General features: G+C 51.9%; 1 protein-coding gene across 4 annotated transcripts in view; it reads left to right on the top strand.

Moving 5' to 3' along the window:
- Positions 1 to 19885, top strand: part of KHDRBS2 (KH RNA binding domain containing, signal transduction associated 2) — a 546959-nt gene that overhangs the window by 526453 nt on the left and 621 nt on the right. For 2 of the 4 annotated variants that reach the window (XR_002345644.1, XR_002345642.1), the window contains exons 12-18: positions 7211 to 7298; positions 10858 to 10945; positions 12495 to 12582; positions 13353 to 13440; positions 15932 to 15994; positions 17573 to 17654; positions 18425 to 18486. The gene's annotated coding sequence lies outside the window, so the exon portion shown is untranslated. The remainder of the gene's footprint in view (positions 1 to 7210; positions 7299 to 10857; positions 10946 to 12494; positions 12583 to 13352; positions 13441 to 15931; positions 15995 to 17572; positions 17655 to 18424; positions 18487 to 19885) is intronic. The other 2 variants (XR_002345643.1, XR_002345641.1) reach the window with 1 other exon arrangement.

Here is a 19885-nt window from a genome sequence, read left to right as displayed (position 1 = left end):
TCGTTTTGAGCTAGAAAATACATTGTCGCTAAGGCGACCCTGCCTCCTGTCCCAGTGTAATTATTAATAACACCACCTTCCACTCTCAGAGGTGTCTCAGCATGGATGACAAACTATGGTAACATGAGCTATAAATAATAATGAAGTGTTTATAACAATAAAATAACCTCTATTGGAAGCTGGCTATTTGTCAGAGACTCCGAAATGCTTTGGTGTGTAATGACTTCTTTGAAATAACCCAATGAGAGAGGTAGTTTAGTGCCCTCCATTCTACAGCTGAGGACATGCGATGAAGCTATTAAACAGCACGGCTTCTTCTCAGAGTGGGCAAACCTGAAACCAGACAAAGGTCTGATTCTATCACAACATATGCAGGAGATGATACACTGTCTTCCTATTTGCTGCTTAATATGATTAACTTGGGTTTACTTAGTACAAAGTTTATTAATAGTTCTTTTTTAAAATTTTTTATTATAGTCAGCTCACACTGTTCTGTCAATTTCTACTTACAGCAAAGTGACCAAGTCATACATACATACATTCTTTTTCTCATATTAAAAGATTATCAAAAAAAAAAAAAAGGAGTTCCCGCAGTGGCTCAGCGGAAACAAATCCAACTAGTAAACACAAGGTTGTGAGTTCAATCCCTGGCCTTGCTCAGTGGGTTAAGGATCCGGCGTTGCCTCGAGCTGTGGTGTAGGTTGGAGACTCGGATCGAATCTGGCATTGCTGTGGCTGTGGTATAGGCCGGCAGCTACAGCTCCGATTGGACCCCTCGCCTGGGAACCTCCATATGTCGCGGGTGCAGCCCTCAAAAGAAAAAAAAAAAAAAGATTATCAATAGTGCTAATTTATTTCTACTTCCTTTCTGTTATAAACATTTTTATAAGTACTGTTCATTTTAAGGGGCAGAAAAAGTACTGAACTGAAATTCAGCTGGGTTGCAGTTCAAGATACTCCTAAGTTTATGATAAAAATCATGGTTTGTTAAGTGACTCGTTTATGCCAGGCAACTTTGGGGCGTTCCCTGTGTTCTCTCACCGATCCTTAAAACAACTATGCAAGCAGAACATTTTCACCCCCACAAATGTGTATGAGCTGCTTTAGTCTAAAATCGGTCCAGAGATTTAAAACGAAGACTGAGGGACCGCAGGATTTCAGCACTGACATACTACGACTAGACTAGATGTCTCTGGCAGTAACCGATTGTCAAGACTCTTGTCCCTGCAGTTTTCAAGCTTCAGATTTGTATGGTCTTTGGGAAAACGGTCTGGAGGTGTTGACTGTGGACTGTGAAGACGTGGTGGTACTTTGGTGGGCAAACTAAGCTCATCCCTGTGCCCTTTCTCTAGAGGGTTCTCTCCAAAGACGCTTCTTCGATCTGAGCTTCTTCCTTCTGTCCTTGACCCCTGCTAGGGGAACCTGACCTAACCTAAAGCAAAATCACACCCATCCCCCTCTTTGAGGAAGTTGGGGGGTGTGATTTAAAGTCAATCTTGTGACATAAAGGCTTTTTTTTTTTTTTTTTTTTTTTGCCTATCTGTGGCATATGGGAGTTCCCAGGCTAGGGGTCGAATCAGAGCAGCAGCTGCCGGCGTACACATCCACAGCAACACGGGATCCACACCACATCCATGCCCTTCACCACAGTTCACAGCAATACCGGACCCTGCACCCACTGAGTGAGACCAGGGATCGAACCCACATCCTCATGCATACTGGTTGGGTTCGTAACCCACTGAGCCACAATAGGAACTCCCTATAAAGAGTGTTTTGACTTAAAATAGCGGGGTGTGTAGGGACGCGTGTGTGCCCTGGGAGACAAATACCCCTTCTGTACGGCATTTCACTGTGTTTAGTAAGAGAGGAGGAAGGAAGCCTGACAGGTACCCAAGGTCAGTCTGTTCAGCCCCTGGGGCAGGGGAGGGAGGCAGGAGCAGGGGCTGAGAGTTGTTGTTAGAGATGCTGACCGCTAGAGGGCGGCAGAGGGCCAGCAGAACACACCTGCAGCTCCCTGGCCAAAGAGGCTCAGAGGTGGGGTTTCAGACGTGGTTGGTGGAACCACAATGAGGTCCCAAGAGAGAAGGCCTGGGTTATGTGTGCCTCTTTCTAGCCCAAATTGCCTCACTCTACACAGGGTTCACGGGTGTGCCATCAGCATTTGACAGGGGCACTTCCAGCCTGATCCCGTGGCACAGTGGCCAGAGAGTTTGAGAGTCTCTCTGGGGTCTGGGTGTCCTCTGTTTCTGCCCTGGCCAGATTCTTTAGCAGGAACACCTGGCTTAAATCTTGGGCATGCATATTTCTTGAACCAGGCTTGCATGGGTTTGGCATCTGGGAAGTAGGGCTGGTTGTTGTGAATGGAGTGTGTAAAAGCCGTGCTGTTTGGTGAGTGGGCTATGCTCAACTGTGAGCCCTTTCTTTTGAGATTTTTCCACAAAAATCCTTCTTTTTCCATCTGAGCTTCTTCATTCTTTCTTTGGCCCCTGCTGGGGAACCTCACCTAGAGCCAGGTCATGTGAATTAAGGGGTGCTGACTGATTTCAAGTAGTGGGGTGGGATTGGAAAGGGTGGGCGTCCTGGGAGGCTTGGAGAGAGAAGTACCCTCCCCACCATAGGGAACTGGATTTCACTTTGAGGAAGAGGGGGGTGGATCAGGCCGACCAGTGCCCAAGACCAGTGCAGACCCTGGAACTGGGGAGAGAGGCAAAAGGAAGGGCTGAGAGTTGCCTAGAGGAGAAGGCTTCTAGAGGGCTATGGAACACAAACACAGCCCACCTGTCACCCCCTGGCCGCACCTCCAGGCTCACAGGTGGGATTGGAGATGGAGTTGTCAGAACCCTCAGGTCATGCCCACTGATGCAGAGCTAGTTACAGGGAGCCTCTGACTCTCTGGCCAAAAAGGCCTCCCCTCACACAGAGGGTATATAGTTCTGAATTATCCGAATTAAGCACCTGATTGGGTACTTCGAGCCTGGTCAGGTGGCCTAGTGGCCAGACAGTTTGACAGTCTTTCAGGTTCTGACTGCCTTTTGATATCTCAGAGGCAGGACTATAGACCCATAAATTCCAAGCTTGAATCTTGGACATGCAGTTTTGTAGAATCAGGCTTGAGTGGGGTTTGGCATCTGGAGAGCTGGGCCGGTGGTGTGAATGGAATGTGTTAGCTGTGGTACTTTGGCAGTTGGGCTGTGAACTCCCAAAGTTCCTTCTCTTTTTTCCATCTGAGCTTTTTCTTCTTCTTCATCTTCTTTTTAGGGCCGCATCTGTGGCATATGGAAATTCCCATGCTAGGGGTTGAATCAGAGCTGCACCTGCCTGCCTACACCAGCCACAGCCACAGCCATGCCATATCTGAGCCATATCTGTGACCTACACCACGGCTCATGGCAGTGCCAGATCCTTTAACTCATTGAGCGAGGCCAGGGATTGAACCGCATCCTCGTGCATACTAGTCGGGTTCATAACCTGCTGAGCCAAAATGCGAAATCCCCGTCTGACCCTCTTGCTGCTGACATTGACCCTGCTGAAAGCAGCTGACCTAAAACCAGGTCCTGTGAATTCAGGGGCGGGGGTGGGGGAGGGGGTCTGATCAATTTAAAGCTGGGTACCTGAGTTAAAGTGGGCTCCCCTGATTGGCTTACAGTAGTGGTGTTGGACAGAGAGGGGTGCGTCCTGGGAGACTTTGACAGAGAGCTCTCCCCCTCTGTAAGGCACTGGATCGTGCTTAGAGGGAGAGGAGGAACCGCGTCAGGCTGTCAGGCGCTCCAGTCCAGTGCCTCCCCCTGGTGTGGGCAGGGAGTCAGGAGGAAGGGCTCTGAGTTGTTGTTTGAGGGGGCTGTCTCGAGGGGGTGTCGCAACACCAGCAGAGCTGGTTTAGAATTGGGGATAGACATGGCATGGGCAGAATCCCAAGGATATGCCCAGAGAAAAGGAGGTGGTACCAGGTGGCCTCTGCCCATCTGGCCCAAATGGCCTCACCTCACAGAGGGGACATTGTTCTGCCTTCAGATATGTAGGTGACTTCCAGCCTGGTCAGGTGGCCCATGGGCCAGGCAGTTGGACAGACTCTCTGGAGTCTGAGTGCCCTTTGGTTGTCCAGAGGTAGGACTGTAACCCAGAAATACCAGCCTTGAATCTTGGAAGAGCTGTTTTCCAGAATCAGGCTTCAGTGGGGTTTGGCATCTGGAGAGCTGGGCTGGTGGTCGTGAACAGCGTGTGTCAATGTGGTGGGATTTCCGTGGGTGCGCTGTGCTCAGCCCTGTGCCCTTTCTCTCGAACTTTCTCCCCTCTTTCCTTTTTTCCTTCCATCTGAACCTCATCCTCCTCTACCCAGCTCCTGTTTGGAGGAAACTAACTAAAGCCTGATGAGGTGAATAAGGGCATGGGTTATTGATTTAAAGCTGGGTCCCGGGCTGAAGGGCACTGATGGAGTTAAGGCCTGCGCAGGTGAATTTAAAATCAAGGCAAGGGAGTTCTCTGATGGCCTATTTGGGTTAAGGCTCCTTCGTTCTCATTGCTGTGGCTCTGGTTGCTGCTGTGTGGTGCAGGTTCGATTCCTGGCCCAAGAACTTCCACATACTGCCTGTGTGGCAACCCCCCCCCCCCACACACACACACCAAAACCTGAGAGAACCTGAAATAAACGTTGCATCTCTCATTAAAAAAAAAAAGGTAATAAAAAGCAACGCAGCTGAGTGATGTCAGGCTGACTTTGAGGAAGCCGTGCCCCCACCTGTAAGGCATTTCATTTGTGCTTCTGTTCAGGCACCATTGACTAAAATACTGAAACCGCCCACCTGGGCCAGGCAGGCTAACAGCCACTTGCAGGAGGCCCTGAGAAGCAATGTGGTGCTGCCCTGACGACTAACTGGGAGGATCCGGGAGGGGCCCGTGGGAGGAGATGATCAGCCTCCCAGGATCCTGGTGCTGCATCCATCTCAGCTGAGAGGTCTGTGCGCCGCCAGGAAGGGCCCCCAGGCCCATAAATCCAGAGGCTGCGAGCTGCGTGGCAGAGTGGTTCTCCCAGCTTCCCTCACCCTGCTGCCCTCCGCCCGGGCGCCCCTTCCCAATAAAGCCTCTTGCTCTGTGGGCACGTGTGTCTCCCCAGATAATTCATTTCCGAGTGTTAGACAAGAGCCCACACTGGGGCCCTGGAAGGGGTCCCCCTTCCTGCAACAGCCTGAGACGCCGGTGGGGCACCTTCTTCACTACGACTGACATCCTGACCACCCGGGGTCCTGGGAGACCCCCCCACCCACCTACGGGCCAGACCCTGCAGCCACTGCCAGGACCCTTTGTCCCTGGTTTCCTCCTGATGCAGATGCCTGGCCAGGGGGTCCCTACCAGGTAGGGGTCAAGAGATTTCGTTTTCCTTTTCCCTTTCCCTCTCCCTTTTTTCTTTTCAACCCCACCTATCTTACCCCCCTTCTTTTTTTGGCTGCCTCAAAGCATATGGAGTTCCTGGGCCAGGGCTCAGTTCCAAGCTGCCTCTTTGACCTCCATCACAGCTGTGGCAACCCCAGATCCGTAACCCACTGGGCCAGGCTGGGATTGAACCTGTGTCCCAGTGATGCAGAGATGCTGCCCATCTCCTTGCACCACAGTGGGAACTCTACCCCCCTTTCTTTTTTCTGTCCTGGATGCAGGAGCCTGGTTGAGGGCCTCAGTTATCTGAGGGCTGGAAGCTGATCACTTCTGGTAGGCAGAGAACTCAGATTCTGAATTCTGTATTCTGGTTGGGCCGAGTACCTGTCCCCCCTTTCTGAAGCCCAGGGAAAGTCTCATGATGCCTGGGCGTCTGCAGGTGGTGGGAGACGTCCATCAGGCCACCCCTTTTGTCCTCCTCTCCTTCTTCTCTCAATTTGGCCTCTTTCCCTCCCTCTGGAACCCCTGAAGACCCAAGATACTTCCATTTACTATGTGTTAGCACTGAAGCTGTTGCCGAAACTCAGCCTCTGTCCACCTGGGCCAAATAGAAACTTGAATCGAGTTTGGGGTGAAGGAGAAAAAGAGAGCTTTTATTGCTCTGCCAGGCAAAGGGGGCCACAGCAGGCTAATGCCTTCAAGACAGTGCGCCCCTTGGGAGAGATTAGGACATGGTTTCATAGTTTGGAGAGTGGAAAAATAGGGCTCTGGATAAGGATCCGGGTAGAAGCAAGCTTGCGTTGTTTCTCAAAGCTGGTGTTGAGTGGCCCCGGGACTGATTGTGGTGGTCCTCCTTCTTTCCAGAATGAAGGATGCTTCATCAAGTAGTGAACCATCTTCCATTTGATGGGGGTTTTAGTTCTGCACAGAGATAATGCGATGTATCTTCCTTGAAGAGGAACCAGGACCCTGCCCCAAGGCTGCACTCTCTTCTCTAAACTGCCCCTCCCTGGTCTCTGCATCCTCTCCCTTCCCTGATTAGCAACTGTTGTAACCTGCCCTTGGGAACTCAGGGAAGGTCCTGGAGGCTGAAGCTTACTCCCCAAAAACCAGAAATGGAGGACACAAAAAGGCCTGTGTGTCCAGGATCCCCACGGGGTCCTCGCTCAGTTACTGCAGGGCCCTGTGGGACTCCAACAAAAAAGCCTTTCTGTGGCCCCCATTTCTTGTTTGTTGGGATAATCATACCCCCACTTGGAAAGCACTTCAGTGCCCTGAGAGGGAAAGAAGTAAGGACATCACTCTGGCAAAAGCACCAGGCCGGTTCAGACCAGCATTCTGCTGCAGGAGGCAGAGGCAGGGCAGAGAGTTGCTGTCACCGTCACAGGCACATGCTGGCCAGCACGTGCCGGGGCACCCGCAGGGCCCCTGTGCAGCTCCCAGACTGCATCTCCAGGTTCAGATACATGGGGGGAGATGGATTTGTGGAGGAAACTCAAGAAGATTCCCAGATATGTGTGACCCTGTGGCCCCAAAGTGCCTCCACTCAGAGGAGGGATAAGGTTCTGCCGTCATATCTATGGTTCAGTTCCTGCATGGTCGGGTGACCCAATGGCTAGAGAGTTTGATGGGCTGTCAAGGGCCTGAGTGCCCTTTGCCTGTTCGGAGGCACAATACTGGACCCAGAAATACCTGGCTTGAATCATGCAGTTTTTTAGAATCAGGCTGGTGCAGCATTTGGCTTCTGGAAGGCTGGGCATCATTTTGGTCACAAATGCAATGTGTCAGTGTGATGGTATTTTGAGGGGTGGACTGAGCCTATCCCTATGCTCCTTCTCCCCAGAAATCTCCACATCCTTCTCCTTCCTGTTCCCTCTGAGCCTCTTCTTCCTCTGCTGGACACCTGTGCCAAGGAACCTACCTAAATCCAGGTGAAACTGACAGCACTTATAACTTGAATCCAGCCAAAAGCCAGATCGGGACTTAAACCCACATGTTAGGACTCGAACCCAGCCAGAAGCCAGATTGGGACTTGAACACAGTCACTCACCTGATGTGTGGACTTACTAAAGTTCAAGTTCTTTGTGTCTCAGCACAAAAAGAATTCAGCAAGAGGCAAAGTGATAGGCAAGAAATCACTTAAGTTCATTAAGTGATTTATTGAAATAGGATGTTTGGGAGTTCCCGTTGTGGCTCAGTGGTTAACAAACCTGACTAGCATCTGTGAGGACTTGGATTCCATCCCTAGCCTTGCTCAAGGGGTTAAGGATCCAATGTTGCTGTGGGCTGTGGTGTAGGTCGCAGGTGTGGCTCGGATCTTACATCGCTGTGCCTGTGGCTGTGGCCAGCAGCTGTAGCTCCGATTTGACCCCCAGCCTGGGAACCTACATAAGCCACAGGTGCGGCCCTAAAAGGACCAAAAGAAAAAAAAAAAGACAGGATGCTTATGAGAGATACAAGTGGGCGGGCAGAGAAGCACTGCCCTGATGGTTTGATGGGCTACATTTTTATAATTCAAGGCACATGGGGAGAGGGAAAAGACTGCCTCTTCCTCTTTCTTCTAGTAGACATCAGACTTGCCTCATTAGCTCCTCCTTTGTGTCCCAAGAGAGTATTTGACCACACACTGCCATGGTGCTTGTTCAAATCAGCAGAAGGGTGTAACATTTGCTAAAATACATTGAATCATTTCAGGTTTCTTTGTAATGACAGTCTGCTACTTTGTTTTGTTTTGTTTTCTTCTCTTTCACCTTCTCCTTCTCCTCTGCTGCTTCTTTTTACAGCCCCATCAGTGGCATATGGAAGCTTCCAGGCCAGAGTTTGAATCAGAGCTGAAGCCGCCAGCCTATGCCACAGCTCACAGCAATGGTAGATCCTTAACTCACTGAAGGAGGCCAGAGATCAAACCCACATCCTCACTAAAACTGTGTAGATTCTTAACCTGCCGAGCTACAGTGGAAACTCCCAAGGGTCTCCTAATTTGCAGTATTATTTTTTCCTTAAACTCCTGCCCTTGGACTAAGGATCATTATCTTGCTGAACTTGAATGCAGGCTTATTTTATCTTTCACTTAATGACCTGAGGCATATCTCTTGCTATATTTATGGTTTTATACTTAGGCAAGCCTGCTTTCTTCTGATGGCTTTCTTGAGTGATTATTAACTTAACAGTGGTTGTGCAAATTTCCCTGTCTATGGTCCCCTGTTGGGACTTCTACAACTTACATGTGTAACTGTCCCACTCCAGACCTAGCACAGGTAAAGTGAATAATGCCTGGCTGGTCCTTGATTTCAGGCCTGGTGCCACGGCCAAAGGGTGCTGTTTGGCTGGCAGCCAGCTGTCATGACTTAACAAGCTGGGTATCTGATTTCAGGAAGTGGGATGGTGTCAGGGACTGAGTGTCCTGGCTGATGCTGAGATAGTCACACACCAGCATGTCACTATGCTCAGATGGAGAAGAGTGAGGGAGTCACTCTGGCACATGCCCAGGGTGGTGCAGACCAGGTTCAGCTGAGGAAGGCAGAGGAAGGGCTGAAAGTTGCTGTTACGGCCCATGTCCCAGTGGCCACATGCATCTCCAGGCACAGAACAGGACTGGAGATGGATCCATGGAGCCTCAAGGAGGTGTCCAGAGCCTTGTTTTTTTTTTTTTTTTTGTCTTTTTGTCTTTTTTGTTGTTGTTGTTGTTGCTATTTCTTGGGCCGCTCCCGCGGCATATGGAGGTTCCCAGGCTAGGGGTTGAATTGGAGCTGTAGCCACCGGCCTACGCCAGAGCCACAGCAACGCGGAATCCGAGCTGCGTCTGCAACCTACACCACAGCTCACGGCAACGCCGGATCGTTAACCCACTGAGCAAGGGCAGGGACCGAACCCTCAACCTCATGGTTCCTAGTCAGATTCGTTAACCACTGCGCCACGACGGGAACTCCCAGAGCCTTGTTTTTTGTACGTGCTGCTTCTCACCCTGTGGCCCAAGTTGCCTCAACTCCCTGAGGGCACATGCATCTGCCATCACATGTCCAATCCAATTCCTGTCGGATCAGGGATCCAAAGATTAGAGTTTTACAGGCTGTCTGGTGTTTGAGTGTCCTTGTTTATTTGAATGCAGAGCTCTGGCCCCAGAAAGACCTTGGATGGAGGATGTGCAGTTTTCCAGCATTAGCATGGTGAGAGTTTGGCTTCGGGAAAGCTGAGGTTCAGGTCATGAATGCGGTGTGTCAGTGTGGTGGTATATTGGGGGGCAGTGGCAGGGGGGGGAGCTGTGCTCATCGCTGGGTTCTTTCTCTCCAGAGATGGCCACACCTCATCTTTCACTCTCCACCTGAGCCAATTCACCCACTGTGGATCACCTATTAGAAAGAAGCTTGCTTGGAGTTCCCGTCATGGCTCAGTGGTTAATGAATCTGACTAGGAACCATGAGGTTGCAGGTTTGATCCCTGGCCTCGCTCAGTGGGTTAAGGATCTGACGTTGCTGTGAGCTGTGGTGTAGGTTGCAGATGCGGCTCGGATCCCACGTTGCTGTGGCTCTGGCGTAGGCCAGTGGCTACAGCTCTGATTAGACCCCTAGCCTGGGAGTCTCCATATGCCACGGGAGTGGCCCTAGAAAAGACAGAAAGAAAGACAGAAAGACAGAAAGAAAGAAAGACAGAAAGAAAGACAGACAGAAAGAAAGACAGAAAGAAAGAAAGACAGAAAGAAAGAAAGACAGAAGAAAGAAGCTTGCTAAAACCAGGAAAGGGCTATGATGGTTGGCTTGTCCATCATTTCAAGCTGAGTCCCGGTGAGGAAGGCAGCTGATTCCAAGCTGGCTTTCATGACTAAAATGGTGGGGTGGCTGGTATCAAATAGTGCTGTGATGTCAGGTCGGGTGTGTGCCACCTTGAGATAGTCCTAGCCCTGCCTATAGAGCTTCTCAGTGTGCTCAGAGGGAGAGGAGTGAGAAAGATCCTGCTGGCACCTGCCCCAGGCCAGGGACAATCAAGAGGTGGAGGCAGGGCTGAGAGCTGCTGGTAGGTTACATGCTCATGCCAGCCAGAAGGCTCCAGATTAACACAAGAACCCCTGTGCAGCTCCTGGGCCGCATCTCCTGGCTCAGATACATGGCAGGAGGTGGATTTGTGGAGGAAACCCAGGGAGATTCCCAGATATGTTTGATGTTTATACATGTTGCCTCTGAGTCTTGTGGCCCAAAAGTGCCTCCATCAGAGGAGAGACAAGGTTCTGCCATCACATCTGTGGTTCAATTCCTGCATGGTCGGATGGCCAGATGGCTTAAGAGTTTGACAGGCTCACTAGGGCCTGAGTGCCCTTGGTTTGTGTGGAGGCACAAGAGTGGCTTGAATCATGGACATGCAGGTTTTAAGAATCAGGCTGGTGTGGCAGTTGGCTTCTGGAGAGCTGGGCATAATTTTTTCCATGAATGCAGTGTGTCAGTTGGGTGGTATTATGGGGGGGCGGACTGAGCCTATCCCTATGCTCCTTCTCCCCAGAAATCTCCATATCCACCTCCTTCCCCCACCACCTGAGCATCTTCCTCCCCTGCTGGACACGTGTGCCAAGGAACCTACCTAAATCCAGGTAAAAGTGAATAACAGCTGGGGGGCGGGGGGTCCTGGATCTCTGTGCAGGTCTCAGATCCAAAGGGTGCTGATTGATTGGTAGATGACTCTCTTTATTTCACAAGGCAGGTGTCTGATTTGAGGTACTGGGATGGTGTCCTGAGGAGTGAGTGTCCTGGCTGATGTTGTGATAGGAAGGACTGAGAGTTGCTGTTATGGGGCATGTCCCCCAGATGGTGCCACAATGCCCGAACAGCTGCTCTGCATCTTCCTGGCTGCCTCTCCAGGCTAAGAACGGGATTGGAGATGGATCCACGGAACCTCAAGGAGGTGCCCAGAGACTTGTGTTTGTGGACGTGGTGCCTCTGACCCTGTGGCCCATTTGGCAACAATTCACTAAAGAGCCATGCTTCTGCCCTCACATGTCCAATTCAATTCCTGTCCTGCTGGGAGACCCAGAGATAAGAGATTTTGAAAGGCTGTCTGGGATCAGTCCTCTGCTTGTTTGGAGGCAGAACTCTGGCACCAGAAACACTGGTTTTGAATGTGGGAATTGCAGTTTTCCAGAATCAGCGCATCGGGAAGTTTGGCTTCTGCAAAGCTGAGCTTCAGTTCATGAATGCAGTGTGTCAGTGTGGTGGTATCTCTGGGAGCGGGCTGTGCTCATCACTGGGCTCTTTCTCTCAAGAGACATCGGCAAGCTCCTCCTCCCCTCTCCACCTGAGCCCATTCCCCCACTGTGGTGCACCTATTAGGAGGAACCTCAGTAAAACCAGCAATGGGAGATTAAGGGTGGCTTGTCCATCATTTCAAGCTGAGTCATGGCGAGGAAGGCGGCTGATTCAAAACTGTCTCTCGTGACTTCAATCGTGGGGTCGCTGATATCAAAAAGTGGGGTGGTGTCAGGTCGGGTGTGTGCCATGGGCCACACTTGAGATAGTCATAGCCCCGCCTGTAGAGCTTCTCAGTGTGCTCAGAGGGAGAGGAGTGAGAAAGATCCTGCTGGCACCTGCCCCAGGCCAGGGCCGACCAAGGCTGAGCTGTGGGAGGTGGAGGCAGGGCTGAGAGCTGCTGCTAGGGCGCATGCTCATGCCAGCCAGACGGCCTGAGGGTACCATGACAAATCCTGCTCAGCTCCTGAGCCACATCTCCAGGCTTAGATACGTGACAGGAGATGGATTTGTGGAGGAAACCCGGGGATATTCCGAGATAGGTGCATTTGGGTACATGGTGCCTCTGAGTCTTGTGGCCCCAAAGTGCCTCCACGCAGAGAGGTGACAAGGTACTGCCATCACATCTATGGTTCACTTCCTGCATGATGGGGGGTCCAATGGCTCGAGAGTTTGGCAGGCTGTCTAGGGCCTGAGTGCCCTTGGTTTGTGTAGAGGCACAAGAGTGGACCCAGTAGTACCTGGCTTGAATCATGGACATGCAGGTTTTAAGAATCAGGCTGGTGTGGCAGTTGGCTTCTGGAGAGCTGGGCATGATTATATTCATGACTGTGGAGTGTCAGTGCAGTGGTATTTGGGGGGGCAGACTGAGCCTGTCCCTATGCTCCTTCTCTCCAGAGATCTCCACACCCTTCTCCTTCCCCCACCACCTGAGCGTCTTCCTCCCGTGCTGGACACATGTGCCAAGGAACCTACCTAAATCCAGGTAAGAGTGAATAACAGCCAGGGGTCCTGGGTCACAGGATCAAGTCTGAACGGTGCTGACTGATTGGCATCCAGTTATGAATGACTTAACAATCCTGGGGTCTGACTTGAAGGAGCAGGATGGCATCCTGAGGGGTGAGTGTCCTGGCCGATGTTGAAATAGTCACACCCCCGCCCATGGTGCTTGTCAGAGTCTCAGAGGGAGAGGAGTGAGGGAGTCACACTGGCATGTGCCCCAGTACAGTGCAGACCCTGGATCCACTGTGAGAAGCCAAGGAAGGCTGAGAGTTGCTGTTATGGCACGTGTCCCCCAGACGATGCCAAAGTGCCAATAGAGCTTCTCTCCACCTCACCGGCTGCACCTCCAGGCTCAGAACAGAACTGGGGATGGATCCATGGAACCTCAAGGAGATGCTCGGAGTCTCATGTTTGTGTACATGGTGCCTCTAACCCTGTGGTCCAATTAGGCTTAACTCGCTGAGGGGACATGCATCTGCCATCACATGTCCAATTCAATTCTGGTCAGGTCAAGAGACTCAAATCTCAGAGGGTTTGACAGGTTTACTGGTGTCTGAGTGTCCTTTGCTTGTTTGGAGGCAGAGCTCTGGCCCCAGAGACAACAGTCTTGACTGTGGATTGTGCAGTTTTCCAGAAATACCATGAAGGGAATTTTGCTTCTGGAACGCTGGTCCTCTAGTCAAGAATGAAGTGTTTCAGTGTGATGGTTTTCGGGGGCCAGCCTGAGCCTATCCGTGTGCTCCTTCTCCCCAGAGACCTCCACATCCTCCTCCTTCCTGATCCACCTGAGTATCTTCCTCCTCTGCTGGACACCTGTGCCAAGAAACATACCTAAATCCAGGTAAATGTGAATAACAGCTGGGGGGCCCTGGATCTCAAGGCAGATTTCAGGTCCAGAATCTCAGGGCAGGTTTCTGGTTTCTGCTGACTGGTTGGCAGCTGGCTCTCATGACTTTAAAAATTGGGTGTTTGATTTGAGGGAGAGGGACGGTGTTGTGGGGAGTGAGTGTCCTCGCTGATGTTGAGATAGCCACACCCCGCCCGTGGTGCATGTCCGTGCTCTCAGAGGGAGAGGAGTGAGGAAGTCACACTGGCATGTGCCCCAGGGCAGTGCAGACCAGGATTCTGCTATGGGAAGCAGAGGAAGGGCTGAGGGTTGCTGTTACGGCGCAGGTCCGCCTGATGGCGCCAAAGTGCCAGTATCTCCAGCCTCAGAACAGGGTTGGAGATGGATCCAGGGAACCTCCAGGAGGTGCCCAGGGCCCTTTGTTTCTGTAGGAGGAGCCTCTGACCCCAGGGCTCAGTTTGCCACAACTCACTCTGGGGACATGCGTCTGCCATCACATGTCTGAATCAATTTCTGTTGGGTCCGGAGGCCCAAAAATGAGAGAGTTTGACAGGCTGTCTGGGGTCTGAGTGTCCTTTGCTCGTTCGGAGGCAGAGCTCTGTCCGTAGAAACACCAGCCTTGAATGTGGGAATTGCAGTTTTCCAGAATCAGCCTGGTGGGGAATTTGGCTTCTGCAGAGCTGAGCTTCAGATCATGAAAGCAGTGTGTCAGTGTGGTGGTATCTCTGGGGGCAGCTGTGCTCATCGCTGGGCTTCTCTCTCCAGAGACGTCTACAACCACCTCCTTCCCTCTCCACCTGAGCCAATCCACACACTTCAGGACACCCATTAGAAGGAACGTCCTAAAACCAGGAAAGCGGAAAAACAGGTGTCTTCTCTGCCATTTCAAGAGGGAGATGGCTGATACAAATCTGGATCTTGTGACTTAAATAGCATGGTTCTGATATCAAAAGTGGTGTGTTGGGGGGGCGGTTCCTGAGCCAACCTGAGGGGTCAGAGCCCTGTCTGTAGTGTTTTTCAGTGGGCTCAGAGGGAGAGGAATGATGAAGTCCTGCTGACAGGTAACCCAGGGCAGTGCACATCATGGCTCTATTCTGGGAGGCCCAGAAAAGGCTGAGAGTTGCAATTATGATTCATGTCCACCAGGCGGCCTCATAGCTCCAGCCGAGCGGCTCTGCATCCGCCCTACTGCCTCTCCGGGCTCAGGCCAGGATTGGAGATGTATGAGTGGAAGCTGAAGGAGGTGCCCAGAGTCTTATGTTTGTGTATGTGGTGCCACTGACCTGTGGCCCATTTTGCCTCTCCTCAGTGAGGGGATATGATTCTGCCGTGACATGTCCCATTCAGTTTCTGTCAGATCAGGAGACCCAATGATGGGAGAATTTGAAAGGCTTTCTAGGGTCTGAGTGTCCTTTGCTTGTTTGGAGGCAGAACTCTGGCCCTAGAAACATGGGTCTTGAATGTGGGAATTGCAGTTTTCCAGAATCAGCCTAGCAGGGAGTTTGGCTTCTGCAAAGCTGAGCTTCAAGTCGAGACTGAAGTGTGTCAGTGTGGTGGTATCTCTGGGGGTGGGCTGTGCTCATCCCTGGGCTCATTCTCTCCAGAGACGTCCGCAAGCTCCTCCTCCCCTCTCCAGCTGAGCCAATCGATGCACTTCAGGACACACATTAGAAGGAACCTCGGAAAAACCAGCAATGGGGGATAATGGGTGGCTTGTCCATCGTTTCAAGCTGAGTCATGGCGAGGAAGGCAGCTGATTCAAAGCTGTCTCTCGTGACTTCAATCGTGGGGTCACTGATATCAAAAAGTGGGGTGGTGTCAGGTCGGGTGTGTGCCATGGGCCACACTTGAGATAGTCATAGCCCCGCCTGTAGAGCTTCTCAGTGTGCTCAGAGAGAGAGGAGTGAGAAAGATCCTGCTGGCACCTGCCCCAGGCCAGGGCTGACCAAGGCTGTGGCTGTGGGAGGTGGAGGCAGGGCTGAGAGCTGCTCCTAGGGTGCATGCTCATGCCAGCCAGACGGCCTGAGGGTACCATGACAAATCCTGCTCAGCTCCTGAGCCACATCTCCAGGCTTAGATATGTGACAGGAGATGGATTTGTGGAGGAAACCCGGGGATATTCCGAGATATGTGCATTTGGGTACATGGTGCCTCTGAGTCTTGTGGCCCCAAAGTGCCTCCACGCAGAGAGGTGACAAGGTACTGCCATCACATCTATGGTTCACTTCCTGCATGATGGGGGGTCCAATGGCTCGAGAGTTTGGCAGGCTGTCTAGGGCCTGAGTGCCCTTGGTTTGTGTAGAGGCACAAGAGTGGACCCAGTAGTACCTGGCTTGAATCATGGACATGCAGGTTTTAAGAATCAGGCTGGTGTGGCAGTTGGCTTCTGGAGAGCTGGGCATGATTATATTCATGACTGTGGAGTGTCAGTGCAGTGGTATTTGGGGGGGCAGACTGAGCCTGTCCCTATGCTCCTTCTCTCCAGAGATCTTCATATTGTCTTCCTCCCGTGCTGGACACGTGTGCCAAGGAACCTACCTAAATCCAGGTAAGAGTGAATAACAGCTGGGGGGTCCTGGATCTCAGGCCAGATGTCAGGTCCGAAAGGTGTTGATTGATTGGCATCCAGTTATCATGACTTAACAATCCTGGTGTCTGATTTGAAGGAACAGGATGGCGTCCTGAGGGGTGAGTGTCCTGGCCGATGTTGAAATAGTCACACCCCCGCCCATGGTACTTGTCAGAACTCTGAGAGGGAGAGGAGTGAGGGAGTCACACTGGCACATGCCCCAGGGCAGTGCAGACCAGGTTTCTGCTATGGGAGGCAGAGGAAGAGTTGAGAGTTGCTGTTATGGCGCATGTCCCCCAGATGGCGCCCAAGTGCCAACGAAGCAGCCCTGCATCTCCAGGCTCAGAACAGGAATGGAGCTGCATCAAGCGAATCCCAAGGAGGTGCCCAGAGCTTTGTTTTGTGTACATGATGCCTCTGACCCTGTGGCCCAATTTGCCTCCACTCATGGAGGGGACACGCATCTGCCATCACATGTCCAAATCTATTCCTGCCGGTCGGCAGACCCAAAGATGTGAGAGTGTGACAGGCTGTCTGGAATCTGTGTCCTTTGCTTATTTGTAGGCAGAGCTCTGTCCCCAGAAACACCAGTCTTGAATGTGGAAATTGCAGTTGTCCAGAATCAGCCTGACAGGGAGTTTGGCCTCTGGAAGGCAGAATATCAGGTCGTGAATGCAGTGTGCCAGTGCGGTGATAGCATTGGGGGCAGGCTCAGCTCATCCCTGGGCTCTTTCTCTCCAGAGATGTCCACAGCCTCATCCTTCCCTCTCCACCTGAGCCCATTGAGGACACTTCAGGAACCTCGCTAAAACCAGGAAAGGGGAGAAGGGGCGGTTTGTCCATCATTTCAAGCTGATTCATGGGGAGGAAGGTGGCTGATTCAAATTCAGCTCTCATGACTTAAATTGTGGGGTGGCTGATATCAAATGCATTGTAGTGTTGGGTGGGTTGGGTGCCCTGATCCCCCATGTCCTAGGCATGGCCCTGCCTGTGGTGCTTTTCAGTGTGCTCAGCAGAAGGCCCGCTGACATGTAACCCGGGGCACTGCAGATCATGGTTCTACTCTGGGAAGCCTAAAAAGGGCTGAGAGTTGCTATTATGACTCATGTCCACCAGGCGGCATCAAAGCTCCAGCCTCTGCCCTCCTGCATCCTCAGGCTCAAACCAGGATTAGAGATCCATGCACACAAGCTCAAGGAGGTACCCAGAGCTCGTGTTTGTGTACATGTTGCCTCTGACTGTGTGGCCCATGTTGCCGCTCCTGAGGGGACACGCATCTGCCATCACATGTCCAATGCAATTTCTGTCAGGTCAGAAGACTCAAATATCGTAGTTTGACAGGCTGTCTGGTGTCTGAGTGTCCTTTGCTTGTTTGGAGGCAGAGCTCTGGCCCCAGAGACAACGGTCTTGATTGTGGATTGAGCGGATTTCCAGAAATATCATGAAATGGAATGTTGCTTCTGGAATGCTGGGCTTCCAGTGCTGTAGTCCAGGATTTCATTGTGATGGTAATTGGGGGGCAGCCTGAGTCTATCCCTGTGCTTCTTTTCACCACAGATCTATGTCCTCCTCCTCCCTGCTCCACCTCAGCCTCTTCCTCCCTGCTGGATACCTGTGCCAAGGAACCTACTAAATCCAGGTAAAAGTGAATAACGCCTGGTGTGGGGGGGGGGGCGCCTGGATTTCAGGGCAGGTGTCAATCCCGAAGTGTGCTGATTGATTGGCAGCTGGCTATCATGACCTACAAGCTGTACGTCTGATGAGGGAATTGGATGGTGTCCTGAGGGGTGAGTGTCCTGGTTGATGTGGAGGGAGTCACACCACAGCCATGGTGCATGTTAGTGCTCTGAGGTAGAGGCGTGAAGGAGTCACACTGGCACGTGCCCCAGGGCAGTGCAGACCAGGGTTCTGCTGTGGAAGGCAGAGGAAGGGCTGAGAGTTGTTGTTATGGCAGTGTCCCCCAGATGGCGCCAAAGTGTCAACAGAGCTGCTCTGCATCTCCAGGCTCAGAACAGGAATGGAGATGGATCCAGCAAACCTCAAGGAGGTGCCCAGAGCCTTGTGTTTTGTGCACGTGGAGCCTCTGACCCTTTGGCCCAATTTGCCTCCACTTACTCTGGGGACATGCATCTGCCATCACATGTCCAACTAGATTCCTGTTGGGTTGGGAGACACAATGATGGGAGATTTTGACAGGCTTTCTGTGGTCGGAGTATCCTTTGCTTGTTTGGAGACAGAGCTCTGGCCCCAGAAACACTGGTCTTGACTGTGAATGGTACAGTTTTCCAGAAATATCTTGGAAGGGAATGTTGCTTCTGGAACACAGAGCTTCAGGTCCTGAATGCAGTGTTTCAGTGTAATCATTTGAGGGGGCCAGCCTGAGCCTATCCCTATGCTCCTTCTCCCCAGTGATCTCTACATCATCCTCCTCCCTGCTGGACACCTGTGCCAAGGAACCTACCTAAATCCAGGTAAAAGTGAATAATGGCTGGGGGGGGGCGTTGTCCTTGGATCTCAGGCCAGGGGCCGGGTCCAAAGGGTGGTGCTTGATTGACAGCTGGCTCTCATGACTTAAGCCAGGTTTCCGATTTGAGGGGGTGGGATGTTGTTATGAGTTGTGAGTGTCCTGGCCCACTTTGAGATAGTCGCACCCCCACCCCTGGTGCTGGTCAGAGCTCTCAGAAGGAGAAGAGTGAGGGAGTCACTCTGGCATGTTCCCCAGGTCCTTGCAGACCAGGGTCCTGCTGTGGGAGGCAGAGGAAGGGTTGTTACAGTGCATGTCCTCCAGATGGCGCCAAACTACAAACAGCGCTGCTCTGCATCTCCAGACTCAGAACAGGATAGGAGATGGATCCACTGAACCTCAAGGAGGTGCCCAGAGCCTAGTGTTTGTGGACATGGTGCCTTGACCCTGTGGCCCTATTTGCCTCTTCTTAATGAGGGGATATGCATCTGCCCTCACATTTCCAGATCAAGTCCCATCAGATTGGGAGACCCCAAAATCAGAGAGTTTGACAGGCTGTCTGAGATTTCAGTGTCCTTTGCTGGTTTGGAGGCATAGCTCTGTCCCCAGAAACACCTGTCTTGAATGTGGGAATTGCAGTTTTCCAGAATCAGCCTGGTGGGGAATTTGGTTTCTGGAAAGCTGAGATTCAGGTTGTGAATGCAGTGTGTCAGTGCAGTGGTAACTCTGGGGGCGGGTTGTGCTCATCACTGGGCTCGTTCTCTCCAGAGACGTCCACAAGTTTGTCCTTCCCTTTCCACCTGAGCCAATTCACCTGCTGTGGGACACCTATTGGAAGATCCTCACTAGAAGCAGGAAAGTGTTATAACTCTCACTTGTCCATCATATCAAGCTGAATCATGGGGAGGAAGTCAGCTCTTTCAAAGTCTGCTTTCGTGACTTACATAGTGGAGTGGCTTACATCAAAAAATGGTGTGAGGGAGTTCCCGTCGTGGTGCAGTGGTTAACGAATCCGACTAGGAACCATGAGGTTGCGGGTTCGGTCCCTGCCCTTGCTCAGTGGGTTAACGATCCGGTGTCGCCGTGAGCTGTGGTGTAGGTTGCAGACGCGGCTCGGATCCCGCATTGCTGTGGCTCTGGCGTAGGCCGGTGGCTACAGCTCCGATTCAACCCCTAGCCTGGGAACCTCCATGTGCCGCGGGAGCGGCCCAAGAAATAGCAACAACAACAAGACAAAAAGACAAAAAAAAAAAAATGGAGTGGTGTCAGGTGTGGTGGGTGCCCTGGGACATCTTTAGATAGTCATCGCCCTGCCTGTGGAGATTTTCACTGTGCTCCGTGTGAGAGTGAGGTCCTCATGCTGACATGTACCTCAGTGCATTTCAGACCAGTTTTGCTGTGGGAGG

Source organism: Sus scrofa, chromosome 7 (assembly GCF_000003025.6).
Source record: "Sus scrofa isolate TJ Tabasco breed Duroc chromosome 7, Sscrofa11.1, whole genome shotgun sequence".
Lineage (NCBI taxonomy): Eukaryota > Metazoa > Chordata > Mammalia > Artiodactyla > Suidae > Sus > Sus scrofa.
The sequence above is the reverse complement of the archived record's forward strand: the minus strand, read 5'-3'. Positions and strand labels throughout refer to the sequence as shown.